This window comes from Rhipicephalus microplus, unplaced genomic scaffold, assembly GCF_043290135.1.
Source record: "Rhipicephalus microplus isolate Deutch F79 unplaced genomic scaffold, USDA_Rmic scaffold_41, whole genome shotgun sequence".
Taxonomy (NCBI): Eukaryota; Metazoa; Arthropoda; class Arachnida; order Ixodida; family Ixodidae; genus Rhipicephalus; species Rhipicephalus microplus.
The window spans coordinates 1,588,806-1,611,382 of record NW_027464614.1 but is presented as its reverse complement, the minus strand read 5'-3'; the positions used below and the strand labels follow the sequence as shown (position 1 = coordinate 1,611,382).

General features: G+C 46.0%; 1 pseudogene; it reads right to left on the bottom strand.

Annotated features, from left to right (window-relative positions):
• Positions 1-592: 592 nt before the first annotated feature.
• Positions 593-17,691, bottom strand: LOC142786999 (alpha-amylase-like; annotated as a pseudogene).
• Between the last annotated feature and the right edge of the window lie 4,886 nt (positions 17,692-22,577).

Genomic DNA, 22,577 nt, shown 5'->3' with positions numbered 1-22,577 from the left:
ATAAGAACGCGGGGGGTGCCTCCTTCTCTCCCTCGTCGAGGGGAGCTCTCGTCACTCGCACGGAGTGGAAATAAACAGTTTTGCCCTGCAACTCCAAACCAGCTTCACGTCTCCTTTTTCACTGCCTCCGGCAGCCGACATTCCCGGCCGCTACAAAGGTATACACCCTATTTTTTCAAGAATAACTTAAGAAACGTTCTTGTGAGTGAGAAATGCCTATCTAATGCAAATATAATGGAAACCGTGAATGGTGTTCAGGACCACCTGTTCGTTCTTACGGGGACACGTGCAGCGTATGATTTACTTAGAATTTCCTATTCGCAGATTGCAAATATAATAAGGCTGTTACAGCTGTCTTTGATGACGTGCGTAATGCGTTCATTATCGAAAACAGGTATAGAGTGAAAATAAAAACTGCGGATTGTGTGTGGCTACTGATATTTGAAACAACCAACACATCTTTGCAGGGAGTACTTGCTAAATGTGCAATATTTACATTTTATGCATTGTTAAAGGCTAGAAGCAGTTTTCACTGAACGCCCTGTATTGTATTATTATAGACAGCTTAAGCATCGCATTTCGTTCACCTGATTTACGTCTCCATAATTATCGATACCACCGAACTTGCTGCTACACTGCCTTTTCGCGTGGAAGTCATCGGGAACCTACGGTGCGGCAGAGTATAGCTGTATTCATCGTACTTGAAGCTGCTGCCCACTGTGCCTTTTTTTAATTGAAAAGGACCAGTCATGTGATTAAGCGCGGCGTCCACGTACACTCTGCGGAAACAAAAAAAAAACGAAATTGTGATATTTGTAGACGTCTTATTAGATCTTTCCCGAATGTGCAGATTCTTATCTATTGGAATCTGCCCGAGTACGTGCTTGCCTGTTAGGTCTGCTCTGGCTGGTTGGTAGCTAGGGAAGGTTATATAAAACTGTTGTATCTACATTCAAAACCAAAGGGGCAACAGCATCTGAGGCCCGAGGCGGGGTAGAAACCACACACAAAAAAACGTATCCAAAAGTGAACACTCTGGTGGCTTGGAAAGGTTCTAGGCGCTGCAAGTTTGAAGAGAGAAGACTGGGTCTTCAGGTTGATTGATTGATTGATTGATTGATTGATTGATTGATTGATTTGTGGGGTTTAACGTCCCAAAACCACTATTTGATTATGAGAGACGCCGTAGTGGAGGGCTCCGGAAATTTCGACCACCTGGGGTTCTTTAACGTGCACCCAAATCTGAGTACACGGGTGGGTCTTCAGGTTGAACAGTTCGTTGGGCTGAGCTTGTGGCCACGTAAAGTGAGCAAGACACTGGCTCTGAGATCGGTGAACGGAGCGTCGGCCGTCGATCAACTGACAAGCAGCCAAGCGCGTCGCGAATTATAGGGGTAATGTTGAATATATCAGCCTTATCAGTGATCACGGGTCTTTGCGCAAGCTTTGGAATAATCTCGAGTGTTCGCGTCTTGCTGGTGGAGAACCTTTGCTAACTTTGTAGTTTGCGCTGAGCATTCCAGAGCCAGGCTCTGTGGGCGAAAACCAAATCAAACAAAAAGTGGGAACAATAAAGGCGCGTGTGAATATTTCTCCGCGTTTAGCAGGAATAAATTAGTGCCCCCGATTCTATCACTTCATCCTTTTGATAAATTATATTGGTTCAGTGGCAGGTCAACAACGCTTGGGCATTCGACAAGATACATCAAATATTGGGTGGAGATAGGGAAAGAGGGTCGTCGCAGAGGGATGGAAGAATTGCACCAGTGAATCTCAGCAAGGCAGTGAATCCGGCCCGACAGCCAAGAAAACTATGGTAGTTGTATTTGTTAGCCTTTCGAGGTTTAAGTATGAATAGGATATATTTTCACTTATTTGAGGCAAATTACTCACAAGAAGTAGGGCAATGCAATAAGTATTTTGTTAATTTTCTTACGCATATAATAAGCCAGCTTGACTCAATAGCCAAGAAGTCGAGCAATTGTTACGTCTTCCTATTCCAGATGTTTGGTCTTCCGCTTCATGCGACGTTTTTGCGGACAATATCGTGGCACACAATCACACCGCATCCAGACTGACGGGTCTATCGTCGGCCGACTGTATACGAAAAAACCACTGGGCAAGCTGTGTTAAGGCACCTTTCTTGAACAGCAGAAGCGACTCGCTCGAACCCTTCTTCGGGATGCATCAGCCACACCAAAGTTACCGAAAGAGCACACCTACAAGGAGCTAGACATGACTGAAAACAGTATTGGGCATGACGACTCCGCCGTGGGCATGTTTATTATCACTTTCGTCTTTTTGATAAGGGTGAAAAAATCATTTGACAAGTGTCAGAAAAGTAACCAAATATTTCTTGTGTTTCTAGTTGCGCCAACGTGGTGAGGTAATGTGTGTGCACCTGTGCTTGCTGGAAGTGAAGTAATCTCTTTTGTAATCAGGAAGTCTTGACTGAAATCCACAAGTATACTGACGCAAATGCTTTAAAAGGGGTATCGAGAAAACTTCTCAACCTATCAACATGACATTGGATACTTTGGCAATCAATAAGAGCTCAATGACAGGCGTTGAAGATACGCTTGCGACTTTTGAAAGCAAAACTATTTATTTTGCACTCAAGGTTGACGATCTTTTATATTGCTACATACATGTTGACATTTTGTGGGACGATGCACGTGTGTGTCTGACGAAGAGCACAAAGGGTGGTCATCGCTCGTTCGCTGGTGAACCGGTCACACTATTACTGCTGGTTTTAAGTACATCTCATCCACAGCCTTGTCGATACGGCGTCGCGTCTTATCCGTAACATATTTGGTGGATGTGGAACGTTCGCCGTCCTCACCAAGAAGCCTCGCAGTTGCCGCATCGTTCAGTCTACAACCATGGCTACCAATGACAACAGCCCATCAGCGACTCCATCTGTAGCTCCAGCCACGACATACTTGACGATGCCCTACCCGCGTGATTCCGGTACACTCTCCGCACAACTTGGGCTTGACGTTGACTACTCCTTGGCTCCGTATGTACGAGCGTGTTAGCCAGACACACCGATGGGACCCTACCATGATGCTCGCCAACGTAATCTTTTATTTGGACGGCACCCCACGTGTTTGGTTCGATGCCCATGAGACCGAAATCACCAGTTGGGATATCATCAAGGAGCGACTTCGCGACATCATTGAGGACCAGTCTGGTCGCCAAATGGAAGCGCGAAAAAAACTCGGCACTCGCGTGCAGTCTCTGCAACTGAGTCGTATGTCTCGTACATACACGACATGCTCGCGTCGTGCCGGAACGTGGACGAGCAAATGACAGAGAGTGACAAGGTGAGTCACATATTCAAGGTCATTGTGGACGAGGCTTTCAACTTGCTCGTGTACACTAACGTCAGGACCGTCGATGTGATTATTAAAGAATGCCGCCACTTCGAAAAAACCAAAAGCCGCCATGCACTGCCTCAACTTACGCGGCTACCAAACATGGCTGTTACATCTACCTGCACCGATCTCAGTGCCGCATCCTCCATACAAGAGAACGTGACACGTATAGTTCGACGGGAACTTCAGTCGTCAAATCCGGCGCCATTTTCTTCACTTCCACTCGACCATGGCACCGAACAAACACCTCAGGCGGTCTCTGTTATTCAAGCCGTCGTGAGGCAAAAAGTTGCAAAAGCTCGGTTTTCATGTGACCTGCTCTGTTTCCCGACCCGCCTCCGGACCGATGACAATAAATGTACCGCGCCGTGACTCATATTTTCTTCCGCGATCCCACAATCTGACGAAATGGAGAACAGCAGACGACAAGCCAATCTGCTTCCGCTGTCTCCATTTCTCCCACTACTGTCGCAAACTTGCATGCCCCACCATTGGAGCCAATTTTCATCCTCTCCTTGATCATACGCGGACCCCCGTCAGTATCCGCCCAGCCGTGAGTATTCTGCTTCCGACGCACCTAACAGCCGCTCTACCTCTCATTCACCGTCACCGCAACGCCACTGTTCTCCGTCGCCCCAACCCCGCCGCTATCCATCGTCGACTAACTCTGGATCTTCCCGGACGGAAAACTAGATTATTCAGCTCCTGGAGGTAGTGCTGCATCAAGTGCGAGTGACCCAAATCCTTCGTTGACGCTCCCTACTAATAAGATTTTGCTGGAAGTGCGCGGGGACGGTCTTTCTTTGACGGCTTTATTTGACACTGGAGCTCAGGTGTCTATATTGAGTGCTCGTCTCTGTCACCGCCTCAAAAAAATTCCGCCATATCCACGAAGTGAATGATGATGAGTGGGCGAAGCTCCGGAGGGAAACCTGGTAAACCATAAATCCTCTGTACATTTTGCCCACTTGATTTTATTACATCGCTCCCCCTAGCGTACGTCGCCGCACTAAATCGAACGATTGCCTTCAACCAACGACACGCGCCATATGTGACATCATTCATATTTTATAAGATCTCGCGTCTTTCATCAACTACAAGTACCGCTTTCTAGTTTATAACATCTTGCATCTTTTCATCATCAGCTACAAGTACCACCATCTAGTAAACACTACAAGAACTAAACGAGAGGTGGCTACATACAGGAAACGGTACCGCCATCTAGTGAACACTGCAAGAACTAAACTAGAGGTGGCTAGATACAGGGGACGGTGCCGCCATCTAGTGAACACTGCAAGAACTAAACTAGAGGTGGCTACATACAGGCTACAGGGGACGCACAGCCCACGCCCTAAGGAGCTTCGCCCCTAAAAAGTACTCATTTTTGCCGCAACAAAAGCCGTTCATGTCGCCGATGATGGAAGTTTGGCCGTCATTGGAATGTGTACAACACGTATTAGCCTTGCCGGCCGCCATGTTCCTGTTTTATTTACCGTGCTCGACAATTGCCCTCATAACGTCGTCTTCGGGATAAACTTCTTATCGACACATTCGGCCCTGATCGACTGTTCCGCCGGCACTCTCTGTTTAGAAATACCTCTTCTTCCAGATTCTCGCCCCGAGCTGCCGAAAGTCTTTGTATCACAAACTTCAGTCGGATACTGCCAGAAGCCCTCAAATTCATGGAATTGGCAACAAGTTCACCTGTTGTTGAAGGTGATTATGTCGATACGCCTATTACTGATGTTCTCCTGGCGCGCGACATCACTGTGCCACACTCCGTCGTAACCATGGCCTCTAACCGAACATGTCTGCTAATTATAAATTTTGGTTTCACGCAGCAAGTACTACCACACAGAATTTCAGTCGCCACGCTTCGACCCTTAATAGACGCCCACGTCGCCGCATTTGCAGCTGACGCATGCTCCGATCTTCCATGTCGCCCGCAGGATGCCACATCCCTCGATGCGGCCTTGCGCCCCATGATCTATTTGAAACTCAAACCTGAGCAGTCCGACGCCCTATTCCGCCCTATGGCTTCATACCGCGAAATATTTGACATCGACCGCATTCCACTCGATCAGATTTTCCTCGTGAAGCACCGCATTATTACAGCTGATTCTCCTCCCATTTATTGGCCGACCATACCAGGTGTATGCCATGGAGCGTAAGGTAATTCAAGAAAAAGTCAACAAGATGCTAGCCAAAGGAATTATTGAACCCTCCTCGAGCCCTTGGGCACCTCCTGTTGTGCTCGTAAAAAGAAAGATGACACGTGGCGCTTCTGCGTTGATTACCACTATATTAATCGAATCACGAAAAAGGATGTTTACCATTTGCCCCGAATTGATGACGTCCTCGATTGGCTTCATGGCGCACGATACTTTTCTTCAATCGACCTACGTTCTAGCTATTGGCAGATTGCGGTGAACGAGAAAGAGCAAGAAAAGACTGTTTTTGTAACTCCCGGTGGCCTATACTAATTCACGGTGATGCCGGTGTGGCTATGCAACGACCCAGCCACAGTTGAGCGTATGATGGAATCGCTATTGCAAGGGTTTAAGTGGTCAACATGCCTGTGTTACCTGGAAGGATGTCATTGTATATTCGCCTACATTTGAGACACAGCTCCAGCATTTGTCAGCGGTTCTCGACATCTGCCGCACTGCTGGTCTTCAACCAAACTCATCGAAATGTCGTTTTGGCCGCCAGCAGATTACGGTGTTGGGCCACCTTGTCGACGCATCAGGTGTGCAGCCTGACTCACAGAAAATTCGTGCCAGCACGTTAAAGAACCCCAGGTGGAATAAATTTCCGGAGCCCTTCACTACGGCGTCTCTCGTAATCATATAGTGGTTTTGGGACGTTAAACCCCACATATCAATCAATCAAAATTCGTGCCATCACGAGCAGTATACCCCAGTCTGTCAAGGACGTCCGCAGATTTGTGGGACTTTGTTTCTATTTTAGAAGGTTCGTCAAAGATTTTGCAACGATCACTCGATTACTCACCGAACTCCTGAAGAAAAACGTGACTTTTACGGGTGGTTCCGCTCAAGCTGCCGCTTTTTCTCAACTCATCACCATCCTCACGACTTCACCTATATTGGCCCACTTTGAACCGTCCGCTCCAACAAAAGTTACAAACGATGCGAGTGGTCACGGGATTGGAGCCGTCCAAGCCCAACGCCAGCGGGGATACGACCGAGTCATCGCCTACGCTAGCCGCCTTCACACAGCTGCCGAGCACAGCTATTCAATAACAGAGCGTGAATGTCTTACTCTTGTTTGGGCAGTCACGAAGTTCCGCCCATATTTATATGGCACGAGTTTCTCGGTAATAACGGACCACCATGCGCTGTGTTGGCTTTCGTCACTGAAGGATCCTACTGACCGGCTCGCGCGCGGGGCTCTGCGACTGCAAGAGTATACCTACGCGGTGGCGTACTATTCCGGATGCCTACATCGAGACGGAGACTGCCTGTCCCGCTACCCGGTTGCTGAGTCGAGCTCTATGCCTGACACCGACACCGAGCCTGGCGTCTTTTCTCTTTCACAAACGACATGCATTTGTGACGAGCGTCCTTGATGCGTCCTTGCGTGCTATCATTGAGCGCCTCGAATCACCTTCTTCCAATCAGTCCCATCGCTCATTCGTGCTCTATGGTGGTGTATTATACCGCCAATGTTTTGAGCCGAATAGACCGGCCCTGCTGCTTGTCATTCCGAAACACCTTAGCTCGGAAGTTCTACTTGAATTTCATTACCTTCCGACTGCTGGTCACCTTGGTGTGTCATGCACTTACGACCAAATACGCCGACACTTAATTTGATCAGGGCTTGCACGCTCAGTCAGAAGATACGTTGCGGCTTGTGAGAAATGCCAGCGCCGCAAAACACCATCGACACTTCCCGCCGGATGCCTTCAACCACTTGACCACTCTTCCGTGTTGAACCATCAGAACCACTCTTCCGTGTTGGCTTGGACCTACTTGGCCCTTTTCTCTTGTCTTCCTCGGGTAACAAGTAGGTAGCCACGGCCACCGACTACTCCACGCGTTATGCCATCACACGAACTCTTGCAACAAGCTGCGCCACAGATGTCACCGACTTCCTCCTCAAGGAGGTGATTTTGCAACCGGTAGCCCCAGGGCAGCTGCTTACAGACCGTGGCTGCACCTTTTTGTCGAAGGTAATAGCCGCCATCTTGCAATCATGTCAAACGTGACACAAGCTGACTACGTCATACTAGCCGCAAACCAATGAACTCACGGAGCGTCTAAACGGAACTCTTACAAACACGCTCGCTAAGTAAGTTTCTGCCAACCAGACTGACAGGGACCTCACGTTGCCGTACGTCACATTTGCCTATAATTCTTCTCGCCATAACACTGCCGCTCACTCCCCATTTTTTCTGTTGTTCAGCCGAGAACCTACATTACCCCTAGATGCAGTCATTCCGTCTACAACAACACTGACCAGCAAATATGCCCTTGACGCTAGTACTCGGGCTGCCCTTCACGCGAAATCACCCGCACTCGCTTTCTGGCCTCTTAAGAAAACAAGCAGTGTTTGTACGATCAACGGCACCGCGACGTGCACTTTTTACCCGCATAATTGGTGCTGCTGTGGTCCCCGACCCGTCAAGTCGGCTTGTCGGAAAAACCTATTTCCCGCTACACGGACCCATAGTGAGTGTTTTGTGAAATTACTCCTCTGACATACCAAATTGCCCCTGCTGCCCCATCGCATTCAACTGCCTCACCGACCACCGATATCGTACATGTGGCACGCTTGGAACTATACCACTCTCCCGCTGACGTTGACATCTAGATTCGCCGAGACGGCGCTTCTGCCGCCGGGGATTATGCTACATGCATGTTGACATTTCGTGGGACGATGCGCGTGTGTGCCTGACGAAGAGGACGAAGGGTGGTCTCCGCTCGACCGCTGGTGAACCGGTCTCGCCATTACTGCTGGTTTTAATTACATCTCATCCACAGCCTCGTCGATACGGCGTCGCGTCTTATCCATAACAATATGAAAGCACGAGATGAAACCACTATATGTGGTATTATCTGAAGAGGAAAACAAGAAAGAGTTAATTTGCACTTAGTTTGTAGATTGCGCTCAAGGTAATGTCATAACACAAACACATATGACTCCCCCCCCCACCCATGACGAAAAGGTCTGACGCAAACCGCTTGTGATTTGTTCGTCTTTTCTTCTTGAGGCACTTTGTGGGTACACACTATTACTTCAACCTTACAATATCTTGATCATTGTCCTTTCATTTATCTGAGGGAGGAGGGGGTGCTCTTGAGGAAGCCTGCCATTTTACGTGCTTTTGTCGTATCGAACTTATTGCACAGGACAGCTCTGTTGCCTTTATATTTTGTTGCCTATTCACACACTCGCTAGACATCAGAGTGGTAGCAGTCTTGGAAGCATACAGAACGTTCCTGCCAATAATTACGAACAGAGCAATGTCGCGTCCACATTGTGCATCTCAGCCTACAAGACAACAGCAAATGACGTATATTTGCGAGGAAAACTCAGCTTCTATCAGCAGTTAACTGTATCATGCAAGCATATAGAAAAGGGAAAAATAAAGGATACTCCCCGCAAAGTGCACCCGAACGTGTCTAAAAAACGTTAGCACATAACGTTTCAGTCGCAGCTGTAAACAGTTAAACTGCAAGTGTGAAAGGAACTAAAAAACATGGCTGATGTGCTCGTACGACTGCGACTCATCGCCTAAAATTGTAAACAGTGGTTAAGAGGCCAAGTGCAAGCAAGGCAAACAAGCGAAAGCACCTCGAGTTTGCAAGGTCGCATCAAGAATAGACCGAGGACCACAGGGATAAAAGGTGGTTCTCACAGACAAATCATCGTTTACGACATGGTTACGACAAGGCAGCGAGTCAGGCGGCCACTAAACTGACGTTCCTACACCACAGCGCACAGAGCATATTGGGGCTAGACTGGCGGTGAAGGTGAACCTACCCGCTGTGTGTGTGTCGTGTTTTTTGAGGCCCTGTCGTGTTGCGCTTCGGCGTGTTACTTATGAATCCTTGCCAACTAACCCGCCAACGTGTCCTAAAGAACCTCAATTATATGCTGTTCCAGCACACACTGCTTTCATAGGTTTGTGCGATGTCATCACTTAAAAAAAGGCACCAACTACAACAAAAACAAGAAAGACGTTTGGCAGTGCGTAGAAGACGCGGTGAGTAAAGGCCGGCACTCATGACGCCAAACTTTTCAGCACATGAGAGTGGCTGAGGAAGTTACTTTTACGGGTCATTCGTGTCTCAGTGAGGTGAGAAGGGCCTTCATTTTTTTTTCGTGGAATTTGTACGTAAGGTCAAAAATAAACTACCTTATCAAGTACTGGCACTACCGCCCACTGGCTACATCTCTACTGCATGAAGTATAGAATTGCATGCACTAGGCTATATCCCTATAGTGGAGGTGCACTGTGTACACAATGACATCTACTGCGCTCTTAAGGCATGCAGCGTAAAACTGATTGATTGATTGATATATGGCGTTTAACGTCCCAAAACCATGATATGATTATGAGAGACGCCATAGTGGAGGGCTCCGGAAATTTTGACCACCTGGGGTTCTTTAACATTCACCCAAATCTGAGCACACGGGCCTACAACATTTCCACCTTCATCGGAAATGCAGCCGCCGCAGCCGGGATTTGATCCCGCGACCTGTGGGTCAGCAGCCGAGTACCTTAGCCACTAGACCACCGCGGTGGGCATGCAGCGTAAAACTGCGCGTTCTATTATCAAACAAATGAGAAGTTATACATCAGATAAGAAAATTCCGTGAGAACGGGTTTGAAACTCACCTATGAAAACTATTAGAACAATTATCCATTTTGCTAATACCAGAAGCAATCTCGCAGAAGTACAATTTATCTGCCTTTCTTCATTGCAGCGTCTGCATGCAGCACGAGTACAGTAAATCGACATAATTTTTTTTCTTTAAATAGGACCCTATCACTATGTTTGCTATGCTTCTGATCAGAGCCTTCGCGTACAATACGAGCTTCCTGACAATACATGTCTACAAAAGAAATATGAAAGCATTAAGCAAAAAAAAGCAGCAATGTGTAGGTGCGCACTAACCTGACGCCGGCTTTGTTACAGCGACGAACCATGTCACGGAATTGAGTCTCGTTTCCACTGCGAGTTTCAATTTTGTAACTGACAGGCTGGTACCTTTCGTATCACGGTCGTTTCTCCTTCTCTACGGAGGCCATACCGTGCTCATTTACTGGTGATGTCTTTTTAAAATAAACACAAGGGTATCAATCGTGGAAAACTGGATAATGAAAGAATAGAATGAATAAAATGGTGACAGTTGCTAAGGTTAATATTTTTTTGTATTTTCAACCCCGATAACATAGGAGGGGCAAATACGATAGATCGGCTGATCAAAATCCTTATTGTCAACTTTAGAGCGTGTGCTCGTGCGCAGCAAGCTGCTCACACGTCGGGACTAAAAGGCCTAATCTCTCCGGCACGACGAGGGCCCGCTGTACAGCTAAAAACTCTTTATTGAAGTTGGAGCTGCGTAGAGCCACCTGCAAGTTTTAGCTGTTACTTCCGTAGCCGACATGCCAGAAGATATGCCTTACGTTCGCCAAGCTTTTATTGCGATGGCAATTACATTGACGCTCTCGGCTGGATTTCGCCGCCGGCGTCAGCGTCGATGTCATGCACCGTATATATATATATATATATATATATATATATATATATATATACATGCAAGAAACGCAACGTGGCATCGAACGTGCAACCTGCGCGTCGTAAATGCGAGGCGTTAAACACTGAACCACCGTGGGGTACCTCCTAGGGCATACAAACGGCAAGCTATTTATATCTACCACTCACCGCTGTTTCCTGGTATCTCGGGGGGGGGGGGGCTGTTGTATTTTTAGCATTATCAGCAACATGGCGCAGTGAGCGTGCGGCGGCTCTTAGCGCTCACGCGTACTTTGGCCCACGTGGGGAAAAAGGGGTGTACGCTCGATCACGCGCCCTTATAGGGGAGACCCGCTCAAGTTTGCGCGGTGACGCCAGCGATTGCCTTTCCCCTGCCAGAAAAAGCGCACAACAGTAGCGTCTTCCGACCCTTCCGCTCCTTTTGGCTTCCACGCATTTGCGAAGCGTGCGCTGCACGTGAAACGTCCCTCGTACCGCGATGTCACCCCAACAGAAAAGGGGAAACTATTACGGCGTCGTCAACAGTCACAATACCATGCAAACACGAAGGGGTTGACTCCACCAGTAAAATTCTACCGATTTCCAAACCGATGGTACGAAACAAACAAACGACAGTAATGGATTAAAGCAGTGCGCCGAAAAAAGTAAGAAACATTTTCTTCATATACATTAGCAGGCCCACAGTGCATTAAAAATAACAGCTGTTAATTTCTGCGCCACCGTTCCTCTAATCTATCGAGTTACGGAGACATGCACGTCCCCATCTTGAAAGTATAAATTTTCAACGTCCGTCTTTAGAACGCTCTTAAAAATAGCGAACAAATATTTTATGCTGCTACTATTATTCGATATTGTTGGAGACGTAGTAGTTGAAGCTGTGTACACGTGTGGTATTGTTGATGTGTTGTTATATATTTTATATCTACGCAGCGCTGACGGAAGTGTGTGATTGCCAAAAGCTTGGACAATGATTTGTAGCAGACATTTTGTGAGAAACTGCAAAAATGACTCAAGTCTGCACCCGTCTTATGTGCCGACAGTGTTTCCAGCGGCTTACAAGAAACGGGCACATCACGTGGAAACGGCGCAGAGGTATGATAGGCAGTGAAGCGCATAACTATCTATGCATTTTAAAGCATTTTCTGAGGACTCTTGATTCCTCGTTTCAAGCTCAGCGAGAATTCGTTCCGCGTATGCGCAATTATCAAGTCAAGCGAAAATAGAAGGGTTTTGATCGAACAAGGCACTTTAGCACCGTTACTTGTTAAGGGTAAGATTGGAACGCGGTTAGTAACAAGCACATTACTTCTTTAATAGCTTTAGTACAAAGTAGAAACGACTGACGCAACAGACAATGCAAAATATTTAATCAATAAATTTTCATACGCAGCTGTCTCCGTGAAGTTCATGTATGAAGCGTTTCTGTGCACACAGATGTACACAATTGTAGTTTTTTTTTAATGGGGCGTTTTGCCATCGTACATGTTTTTATAGAGTTTGGTTTCGTATGCAGTACTTGTTTTATTTTGTGAATGTAAGGCGTTACTAACAGCATCACGGAAACCGCGTCTACTCAATTTCAGACTTCTTGTACAATTTATACTTGAAGATGATAAAAAAACTATTATTATCAGCCGCACTACAGATATGCTCAATGATGATCACCGTACAATATCTGCATAAAAAAAACTCCAACGTATGAACATTGTTGTGAACGGCACGATCTAATCTCTGTCACAACTTTATTTTGCTTAGGTGGAAGCGTCACTCTGTGAGGGCAGCCGGATCAGCACAAAATTCTGTGGAGCAGGCTGTGCCACAAGGTATTGCTCAAGACGACGCAGCAATGCAAGATGAAGAGAACTCTGTTTTCCTCGATGTATATGACTCGCTTTCAATCTATTTAGAATCGCTAGAGACGCCATCGATGTAATTACATTTGCCGCTGGAGATGCGACGCTCCCGCTTGAGTGTACAAGACCACGAGAACTATGAAAAAAAGAAAAAAAATGCATTAGCCGTTGTTGCACGTCCGTTGGCAGATACAGTGAACAAGTTGTTACTGAGTGTGCAGGGGCCGCCCGAACAACACGGTGCATTTTTGATACGTGACCAAGATAAAATGTCTTTATAGCAATGCGCTCTTCCCCTGCAGATTAGACACACACAAAAAAGTTTCTCTGAAAGCTGGGCGCTCATCATGATGGTACGCACGCTGTTCGTGAACTCAAAGTACCCGCGATGAGAACGGTGATAATGCAAGGAAAGACACGCGAGATAGATGTCAATTTTCCTTGTGGGTGAGAAAGAAGCCCCAGAACGACCATTTATTTTTGAAATGCTGTGTATACACCGCACGATAACTTGGGTCGGTGCTGGTAGATTAAGGTATCCCAACTAATAGCAGTCACAGCGCAAGAACCGCTTAACCTAAAGCACGAGGAGCGGCCTTACCCATGCATCCAGTAACAAACATAGTGCATAGTACACACAGTAAACCAAATAAAACAGGTATATAATTATGAACGTGCAGAAAGTTTTATTCACCTCCAACGTCGTAAACAGCGCCGTCTTTCACTTGCGAAACGCACTTCGCTCTGACGAGGACGGCGTCGTCTGCTACTACTTGCTTCGCTGCCCTTTCACCAAATTCCTCCCACCAAAAAAAATCCTCAATTGCGGCATCCTAATAAATGCGGACAGAGCGCATACATCATAACCGCGCGCGACGCGAGACTCTCAAAAACACGTGCAGAACGCGTGCAGCGTACGAGCAAAGCAACGCGTTTTCAAGTAGGTTGAAAGGGACAGCGGAGGGGCCAACACTTGAGTAACCAGTTTTCTCCCAACATTGACTGACAGCGCCACGCTCCGCAGCGCCTCCCTCGGCGTGGTTCTCCTCTATCTTGCAGTGAGGATGATCGTACATCTTGGCTAGCCTTTGGATTTTGCCAGCGCGGTTCTGTTGTAGTTTCCGGGCGCACGAAGGTCACTGCAATTGTTGCACAGCCTCCATTTGCGAAAAGGGCGCGCTTTTCAGATACAGCGAAGTAACAACTGAGACGCTTATTCACGTTCATCTGTACCTGTAGGTACGTTTTGTGCGTCATTTTTGCGTGAGAAACGCGGGGCACGTTTCAATCTGCTTGTCATTCTGCGCGTGACCTTCCAATTTGTTGCTATCGCATTCATTGCTTCGTCTTTGCGGCAAAGCTGTGACTTTCTGTATACTGGGCATGTCCATGCCTGTATGTATGGGTAAAGTCATATCGAGGAGCGCGGTATTTGGTTTCGCTCTCATACCTAGAAGGCTTAGTATTAACTTCTGTGTTCTGCTGAATGCACAGTGTGAGAAGAGACGAAGGCTTCGAGCCAAGCAAAAGTGCAGGTTAAGGTGGATTGAATCCGTCTTACGTCATGGTAGCTGGTATATGCACTGCGCCTTTTCTTTATTACCAAACCTCATCGACGGAGACAAATTTTTATGGGAGGCCTCAGAAAGAAGTGTATCCAACTCGGCTTCTTTATTAGCTGTTATTAAATAAGCGACGAACATGCACGGTACTCACCTCTAAAACATTAGACACCTGTTAGCGGTGCCGGTAATCAAAGATGTATTAGGCGGTTGAGCAAAACCATACATTATCTACTTTGATACTCATGCACGTCATGCAAAGCTGCGCATATCCGTAAAACCAGTAGCTTTCTAGAATTTGATGATAAATACAAACAGTTAGAGCCAAAAAGAAAAAAGCTCTTCGCAACCCTGTACATCTCAAAATGAACCATTCGAAAATAATATCCTAATTTTGAAATTTCATGGAGAGCAGGCCTGCTCGATTTTGTTCCGTAACGCCTTTGTCCGCTTTTTTTAACGAGTGCTATGCACAGGAGGTGTTCAATCACGCAAACACGTAACTTAATAAAAAGTGGCTCTTCGCAGCTGTCGGGGATTGTAGGCTTTTGTACATTTTAGTTTCTCACCCCGCCCTTGTCATGCTGAAGTTCTGCACATGAAGCCAATCTAAAGTGAACTAGTCATTCCATTGGGCAGTTTGGACGCCCTCCTAATTGTTTATGTGTCATGTTAGTGGTCAGGAAACAGACCGCTCATGGTAACACCACCTTCCATGTTAATTAGCTTTATAAATTCTACAAAACTCATGTCTTCCTAATGCTGTGAAAATTTCTATTCTATGAAATTCCTCGTTAAAAGCATCACTGATATGCCAATATAATGTTCTAGCACAGCATACTTGGCGTCAGCAATGGCGTTACTCTCGTAAGAGCGCCGCGTTTATCCATGTGCGCATAAACAGCACTTGTGCGCAAGCGTGCAAAGCCAAACGTCGTGCTGTAACGTACGAAATGTCGTTACGGAGGCTGCGCAAGCCATGTTGCAGCTCGTGATTGCCATAAACATGTTCGCAGAGCTATGGCGATTCGCTCTGTCGTTAAGTGATATTACAACGAAAGCTGTTGTGGGATCACAACACCGGTCACGTGCGGTGCTGTAGTTGTCCGTCGCCGCCGGTGTCGGTAACTACTATCACACAAAATAAGAAATAAATCTCAGTAAATAAAAACACAAAAGGCGTAGTGCGATACGAACTCGGGTCCCCTGCGTGCCAGCGCAGTATTGTGCCACCGAGCCATGCCGGAGCTTGGAACTCGCTTGCAAACTTGCCCTATAGGCAGGCTTGATGTTGGGAAAGGAAGCGCGTTAATATGAGTATTGAAGCGTTTTAAATAGCATAGGAACAACCAGGCGTCACACAATGCGAATTGCGTAACGAGTGGGTCATCCAACGCTGCAACCGATCACAAGGCTTTTTATTGATTACCTAATAATTGCAGAGCATACCCAAAATTCAGACCTAATTCTTCATCTTCGTCAACCACTGCACGAAAAATTAGAACAAAATTTCTCGCAAATGTGTGGTGTACATCAGGATTCTCTGAAGAATGACTGAAGATAGCATAATGAATGCCGGCCCACTACTCATAAAGTATGCTTATTTATTGCGTAGTGGGTACACAGCAATCGTGCTTGTAGCACCTACCAAAACAATGTTCAGAAAAGTCTATTTAAGGCTTCTCTACCAGCTTTCGCGACTGTGCTGCGCGTTCCGTGGAAGCCTGGCATTTTTTTTTCTTCATTTAGTGACGATTTTACGTAGCTGTGGACGACTTTGTGGGCCGTGATATATTCATAATTATTCTGATAACAAAAAATTGGTATGAGCCAAGGTGTAACGAAAATCAACCGAATAACGATCAAGCTTGTGTATGCAATGTACGACACCCCCCTGCACGTTCGGCGCACGCTGGTTCAATAACGCTTTAATCGTGGTCCTAAACATCGAATATTAATATTCTAAATAACGTGTTAATTTGGGACTTTTTTAAAAAACGTGTAAGAGAAAAATGCCATGCATTAAAGGCGATAACGCGCTTTATTTAAACAAACGTCCTGATAACACTATAAAAACGGTTGTACTGTTTTTTTTGATAACTAATTTAAGTGAACGTCTAGGTGCGGCAAAGACCCTCAGTTACTAAGCATAACTTGTGGGCAAAGACGACAGGTGTGGGCAAAGACGACAGAGCCCCCTGCAACACTAGCATAGCTAACAATTTTTTGGGGCTAGGAGGCGCGGGTGGCGTGTTCAGCCGCACTTTATGTTGGTTCGTGGCTGCGTTTGTATGTGTGTGTGTGTATATGTCAATAAGCAAGACCGCACAATTTCAGGCGGGCAGGGTAGAGGGGGCCTGAATGCTGGTCCGCCTTTTTTCCGTCGGCTAAGCAAGGGTCTGTATGCAGGTTGGCCCACATAGCTTGGCTAAAATCTTACGTTAGGTATATAAGGTACGCCGAAAGCAACATGAACCAAGTGCATTCTATTCACACGAGCTGACAGCTACTAAGGCTTTTTTTTATTTTCCAACAACTAATAGATCATGCTCCAATGCTCCAGTGGCACATCGTTTAAGTTATAGACTGAATACATAAATCATGACCGCAACGTCGTATTCTCTGGTGTGTTTACCATTGATGTTGCTTGTAGGCGTATCTATCTATCTATCTATCTATCTATCTATTTATCTATCTATCTATCTATCTATCTATCTATCTATCTGCCTATGCCTCAGATGTAACTTTCTCACAGCATGCTACATGTACAATCCGAGGAACTCCGATTCAACCGTAACGTATAGGCTCTTTAAAGAATATAACGAAGTAGTCGCTAACGCATGGTGGTAGAAAAATTTTTGGTCTGTATAAGGATGTGTGAAAAGTGTACATGTGTTACGAGGTAATTATAAGCATGACGACAAAATGTGCGACTTGCCTGAACACCGCCGTAGCCACGCGGTCCAAGAAACCTCTCGCATTCTTCGGCAATGTCGTCGAACCTCCACTCAAATAAGTGCACGATCACACTTCGACCGGGTACCATATTCGGCTCTTTGTTGGTTCCATAGACATAGAGGCAGAAGAGCAAAACTATAGCCCTAGACCGTAGGTAAGTTTGCGACGTCCACATAATTTTGCTTGCAAGCCGACCTGCGTCTCGCCTAGTACTATTTGGCGAAGAAAGCAGGTGATAGCTCACTTAGCGTTGGCCTTCTATCCACAGAGAGAGCGTGTGATGTTTGCTTTATTTTTCTCTTTCGTTCATAAGGTATGATCGAGGCCGTCTCTTGAAGAGCGTTCCCTTCTGAGCGTGTTTTATTGCCAAAGGCTTACAGCGACAGACACGAGATGTTCCGCGTACAAATGCGACCACTGCCTCTTCCTCTTGTGAAGAGTTTATGAAGTGTGCCGAACTGGCTTTTGCGTTTATCTCACGCAGGCGATGCGTTATGTACGCGTGAGCGACCACCTCTGTGAGTGGCCGTGTTTGAGTGGCCATTGGATAAAAAGAATTCTCGGTGTCGTAAAGTGGTTTCGCAAGAATGCGGTCTTTCATTCACAAGATAAGTGAAAATACACGTACAGGGGGAGAGCACTCTTGGGTTGAACACGCGAACTCACTATAAGCGTCGCGTAATGCACATCGGCAGAAGCACTGCACATGCGGTGCACGTACTTTGCGATACACTCTTTTCACAAGGCACACACGTCATGTACACTTTTGTTTGTCATCTGCTAGCCGCATTTTTTTGTCGGCTGAACCAGCGTGTTCGGCTTTTCAAGGTACATTTCGATAAAAAAATTAGAGCGTGAATACCAATATTAGTATGCAGCAATTTACGTTTTGACTGTTGAAGAAAGAAATCTGGTAAGAATGATGATAACTGATGATTAGTGGAGGTTAGAGGCGCGAGGGCCATACGTGGCCAAAAAGCGCCATGCCCTTTATTTATGTAAGGAATGACCAATGATTGCGATGATAGGGTGAATTGTGCCTGTATAGAGGCCTGAAAGCACGTGCTATATGCAAGCATAAATGGTGTGTATAGATTATAAATTTATGGCATTGATATGTGGTGTGATCCAAGGGTGTGGGATAATTTCCAAATAACAATGGTACGTACAAGTGAGCGATCGGGAAAAAAGGCAAGTATGCTTCCTCAAGGTTTTTGTTGCCAAAGTCAATAAGGAAGCGGGTGCTCCTGCTAGTAGGTACCGCAAAAACAGCCTCTGTGGAGAGGCCGTCCTATGGATTTTCTTGATATATGACATGAAAGCTATGAATATCATTTAAAAATGCAAACAATGACTCATATTTCAAAATCGGTCTTTACGTATTTGAAGATACACAGGAGTTTGTTTGCGGGAAGCTAACGAAAGTGATTTTTTCTAATGGTGTCTAACTCAGCGCATTGAATGAAGATGTGAATGACAGTGAGTGGTTCACCGCACTTATCTCATAAAGGTGTATCATCACTGGACAATGTGCGCGTATCCTATACTTAATCTGGCGAGTGTGACTTGTGTGTGGCGTGATATCGAAACTGACGACCAGCTCCCTAGATGTGCCTTTATCAGATGACGTTTTTTCTGCGTTTGTCTGTCCCATAGCCGCTGCCTTTCGTTTAAGATATGGCTTCATGTCAAGTGCAGGAATAGCTATGGATGTATTGGCAGCGCTTTCCTGGGTAGATGCTGCTAGTTGATCCGCCAACACACTTCCATGGATGTCGTGGTGCCCTGGCACCCAGCACACCTCAATATGCTGTCTAAGAGTTTGAGCTTCGCATATTATTGTGTATAGTGAGACGAGGACATGATTTGTGTGTTTTTCATTCATTCCAAAGCCTTTACCACACTCAGGGAATCGGCGTTTTGTAGTTTTAATTCTTTATAGTGTTTTATAACTGCAAGAATCGCATAGGCTTCTGCTGTGAAAATGCTTGTATTTACTGAAGAACGCCGACATATGAATAAAATGAACTGGCGGCTGCGTAGTGATTTGATTTGATTGATTTGTGGGGTTTAACGTCCCAAAACCACCTTTGATTATGAGAGACGCCGTAGTGGAGGGCTCCGGAAATTTTGACCACCTGGGGTTCTTTAACGTGCACCCAAATCTGAGTACACGGGCCTACAACATTTCCGCCTCCATCGGAAATGCAGCCGCCGCAGCCGGGAATCGAACCCGCGACCTGCGGGTCAGCAGCCGAGTACCTTAGCCACTAGACTGGCGGCTGCGTATGACACACAAGTGTGAGATTTAGATGCATCCGTAAAGAACTCGGGACAGGTGCACTTGTGTTACAGTCCAAGAAGGTATGTTCGGATATGTTTAATAGGTACATGTTTCGTGACTTCCATGAATGACACATAAAAATCTATTACTCTCCACTGCCCAGGCGGGAGATTTGCTGAGGGGGCTGCCAGATGCTGCTCGAAGAGCGGCACACCCGTTTCTTCCGTCAGGTCCCTCACACGAAGTGTGTTGGGCTGTCGTAGCGAAGAGCGGTTGTGAAAAAGAGTTGAGGAAGACACGTTATTGACTATGGGGTTTGAGATGGTGATCCTTGTTTGCATTCACCTTTATGAAACATACAAATGATATGTAGGACCTCTGCAGATGAAGTGACCAGTCATTCGACTCAGCGTAGAGGCTTTCTATGGGACTATAGTGCGAAAAGCACCCGTAGTTAGGCGGATGCCTAGATGACGGACAGGATCAAGCATTTGTAAGGCACTTTCTGTTACAAACTGATAGATTATTGCCCCCGTAATCTAAGCGATTGCGAATGAGGATTTTGTACAAATCAATCTGGCACTTTTTATCACCACCACATGTGCATTGTGACATTTTAGGATAATAATTGTTTTTGTGAATTTATTTTTCAAACGCTTAATGTGTGTTATGAATGTCAGTTTGCTATACACGATTAAGCTTAAGAATTTGTACTCCGTCTTCATAGAGAAATGCTGACCATCAAGGTGGATGTCTGGGTCAGCACAAAGGCCTCGCTTCAGAAATAACAGGACGCAAGTACTTTTTTGAGCATTAAAGCTGAAACCATTCTGAACTGACCATGTTGTGATCTTGCCCAGAACTAGTTGCACCTGTCACTCACACATTCAAAGATTGCATTACTTAAAACCTATTTGCATCGTCGACAAATGCGCAATAGAATATATTTCGTGGAATGCAAAGACGCAAGGAACTTATCTTCATAATAAAAAGAGTGAAACTAAGCACACCACCCTGTGGCAAACCTGTATTTTGTACAAATGTTTGGGACAACACGTTGGCCACCCGAACACGAAATGTCCGGTTGGACAAGTAACTTTCGATTATGGTGAACAATCTACCGTGCACACCAAGGTGATGCAGGTCTTTTAATATACCAAAGCGCCATGTCGTGTCATAAGCTTTTTTCATATTGAGGAAGACTGATAGAAAATATTCATTGTGGACAAAAGCGTCTCGGATCTCGGCCGTGATACGTACCAGGTGTTCACTGGTGGATCTGCCTTCTCGAAACCCTCACTGGTACGGCTCAAGTAGTTGTTTGTTTCAACGAAGTGTATATATCATCTTCTCAAAAAGTTTACATATGCAACTTGTCAATGCCATGGGCCTGTAATTCACCTCTGAAGATAGGCACTTGCCCTGTTTCAAAATGGGTATAATGATGGCTTCTATCCAGGAAGCAGGTATCGCACCTGAACACCATTTAACATTGTAAAAGGAAAGTATGGTGCTCTTTGTTTCAGCAGGTAGGTTTCTAAACATTTCGTGAAATACACGAACGGAACCAGGGGCAGACGTGTCGCAGCAGTTTAGAGATGCCTATAGCTCAGGTAAACAATACGGTTCACTATAAGCTTCGTAATTAGTACATTCTTGCTCTAGCTTCTGCTTTTCCATTCTTGTTTTATAGCGTTGGAAGGCCTCAGAATATTGCAAAGTGCTGGACACGTGTTGGAAGTGTTCGCCCCGAAAGTTTGCCTGATCTTCCAAACTCTTGCTTTGTGCGTTCACCAGTGGGAGCGAATATGTCTATATTCTGATAATTCTACTGACCTTGCTCCAGGCTTTACCCTCGTGTGCATAGGAAGTGATACCCGCTAGAAAATTTTGCCAAGTTTCCCGTCTGCATTGTTGCCGCGTCCTCCCACCTTCAGACTTTATAGTTTAAAAGTTAGTGAGGTGTTCTGCTGTTGGTTGCGCACCAACCTACAGGCTTTGTTTTGTTTCTTGCGCGCGTTTCGACAATCGTTATTCCACCATGACACAAGTCGTTTTCCAGACTTCTCATTTGATTGTGGAATGCGTTTTGTTGCATAGTCGATCAGAAAAGCTGTAGTGTTGTCAACTGCAGCTTCTATGTTTAAGGTACACAGGTCAGTTTACCTTAACACAGTGAGGTTTCTAAACTGTTCCCAGTCGGCTGCCTCCCTCTACCATTAAGTATCTAGTGAAGGACATGAATTTGCTATTGGTGTGCTTAGAATTATTGGGAAGTGGTCACGTCCATATGGATTCCTTATAGCTTCCCAATTAGGGAGGGAAAGAAGAGACGGAGATGCAATGCTGAGTATTCGACCATTCCAGCGACTGTAGGCGGCGCGACGGTACGTCGAAATGGTGGACGAGACGGTGATGTCGCGAGCGTGCACGTGAGCGTCGCAAAGCGTGAAGAAGCGTTCATTGGTTCATAACTTCTGAGACACCGAACAACTGCGTCGCAAATTTTTACCGTGTGACAGCTTCAGAGCATGGCTGCATGGCGCCGCCTGCGTCGTCGTAATGGCCGAACTGAAGAGAATGTTCTATTTGCGAGTTTGTAATACATTGGGACATTCGATTAAAAAAAAAACACGCAGCGGAAGAAAAAAGAAATTGTTCAATCAGGCGACCTCATGCATCCAACGGCAGTAAACCCAGAGACTCTTATGTGGATTAAAGTCCCCAAGTATTAGATGCAATTCTCGTAGCTCGTCTATTAAGAACTGTCATTCATGTTTTAGATGCGGAAGCAT